Below are 2,350 nucleotides of genomic sequence, written 5' to 3' on the forward strand. Positions count from 1 at the left end.
AAGGCAAATTAAAAAAAAAAAAAAAAAAAGTTGCAGACCGCACAAGTTTCTGGGCTTGCCCTGCAAACAAAGCTGCAAACAGCGGGGGTCCTCGAAGCTCACAGCCACAGGGCTGACGTGCACCCCCCGCGCCCCCCCCAACCCCGGGCCACCAGAGAGAGACCACCTTCACATTTCCCCAGCCGACTGTGCAGCGAGGGCCCTTCTCACCCCCGAGTTCCCGGCAGAGCAGAAGCGCCACTCACCTCGCTCATGATGCTCTGATCTAATCAGCCTCTCCGGTCCGCCACTCAGCACAGAGAGCCCTGCTCAGGGGAGTCGCCACTCGGCCGGCCCTGGCTCTCCTCTTAAAAAGGGCTCCCGGTGGCATCGTGCCTCCCGCAAGCCAATGAGATTCATTCACCTGTCTGAACGCCTGGCGGAGATCTAAAAGCACAAAGGGCCACCTAGTGGAACAAAGGAAGGCGTGCTGGGTCCCTGCTCCAGATTGTCCGAGCCAGGAGGAACCGACAGATGGAAAAAAGAAAAAGCCGAAATCAGAGGGGCAAAGACCGGCACAGGTTCGCCCTCGTTCACGCACCCGAGGGGCGCAGGACGGAAACCCACCTGCCCCGTCGGTGGAGAGAAGCTTTATTTTGCAAAGGAAGGACCGCTCCGGAAGCCCTCGTGTGCTCCGTCCCGCATCCCTCCTTGTTTCCTGGGAATCTGCAGCACAAATCGCAGCCATGAGAGGTGGGCCTTTTCACTCCTTCTCCCCGACCCTAAATCCTCCAGCCCGCTTGGACTCCAGGACCTCAGCAGGACAGAGACACGGTCTTGGAGAGTCGCGAAAGGAGAGGAGCTCTCCAGCTTCATCTGCGGCTGCCACACGATCTCACCACCGTTGGGAAGACTCTGCTCTGACCTTGCAACATGCGAAAAGGTCTGGTCACCTCAACCTGTCCAGCCTCTCTGGGCAGAGGTTCTATCTTCTGGCCCAGTCCTGGGCCACTGAGACCCTGAGGCGTCCTCACGGCATCTGAGTGGACCTTGGCTTTCGCAAGGGAGATGCCACGGGCTGGGGAACGTGGCCGATGCACAGAATTGAGATGCGTGTAGCTGCTTATCTTTGTGGCTCTGCCACTCGTCAGCTTCAACGAGTCCCAGAATCAAGGAACGTGACACATCAGGACATAATGACAGTGTTATATCCTGGCAAACCTCCAAATAATAAGGAGCAGCCCCTCCGATGTCAGGGACCTGCCGCAGATACGGACACTCCGTGTGACGGCTGCCACACGGTTCATGTGGATAAACAGTCAGGAAACTGAGCAGCTGTTGCGACCCTCAGATGCCCACAGGGCCTCACCCAGCAACCCAGCGTGGAGAGACCGAGTCCCTAGCTGCACGTGGGGTCAGGGCGAAGCACGGCCCCGGCTGCGTGTCTTCCACTGACTTCTGCACAGCCATCGCCCTGGTGGCCGCACCTGGCCCCTTCCACCTCCCAGGGACCCTCCCTCGTCACCCCATACCCCATGGGGCTGTCCTCCCGCTCCACGCCTTCCTGCTGCAGGCTACTTGTTCCCAGCGTCCACCCCACCTCTCCCCCCACCCCAACTATCATGGCAGTTTGAGTTCCCTCCCGTTCTTTCCTTATTATCCTTACTCACACCTGGGGAATAACCCACTGTGACTGCTCTGGGTAAGGTCCCAGGGTCCTCACTTGCAGCCACCCTCAGAGGGAAATGCCTCAGTGGAATCGGTGAATATCTGAGTCACCTACGGCTTAAACCGACCAGTTAGATCCACAGAAGCCACTTTCCTGGTTTGGGAGCAGGAAGTAGGACGTGCCGACCACAGGGCAGGCGCAAAACAAGGTTCACGCAAACGCCAATGGTTTGCGTGACCCCGAGTCGGCATCTCCTTAAATTGTGTTCCCTGGGTGCCAACCTGTGCCACGCTGGTGCTGGCCCTGCCGGCAGCTCTCCGACTCCCAGGAGAGGGTGGACGAGCTTCGCCAAAGATGAAAGCACGGTGACAGGAGAGAGCGGGAACCTAGGGTGCCAGCAGGACGAGGCTGCGACACGGTCCAGCCGGATGCGCGCCTCGGGACCGGCCGGGCTGGAGAAGCAGCAGCTCCGCCTCCAGTGTGAGTACTCGATGTGAAAGTCCAGCCCTCCCCCAGGGTGGGCGATGGCTGGGGGCCCCGCTTTATTCCTGGGACACCGAGCAATAATACTTTTCAAGAAGCCTGAGCGCTTGGGGAAGGTGTTTTGGAGGAGGGGGGTGCAGCAGGAAGGGAGACTCAAGGAAGGCTGGTGTCCTATTATCTGGCCAGTCCTCAGGAGGAGTTAATATGTCTGTGGGAAGA

The 2,350-nt window shown here is 59.0% G+C and overlaps 1 protein-coding gene across 1 annotated transcript in view; it reads right to left on the minus strand.

Annotated features, from left to right (window-relative positions):
* Nucleotides 1-346, minus strand: part of PCP4 (Purkinje cell protein 4) — a 66,689-nt gene extending 66,343 nt beyond the window's left edge. Inside the window, exon 1 of the transcript XR_002776288.1 lies at nt 246-346. The gene's annotated coding sequence lies outside the window, so the exon portion shown is untranslated. The remainder of the gene's footprint in view (nt 1-245) is intronic.
* Nucleotides 347-2,350: the final 2,004 nt, after the last annotated feature.

Source organism: Pteropus vampyrus, unplaced genomic scaffold (genome assembly GCF_000151845.1).
Source record: "Pteropus vampyrus isolate Shadow unplaced genomic scaffold, Pvam_2.0 Scaffold270, whole genome shotgun sequence".
NCBI classification, from domain to species: domain Eukaryota; kingdom Metazoa; phylum Chordata; class Mammalia; order Chiroptera; family Pteropodidae; genus Pteropus; species Pteropus vampyrus.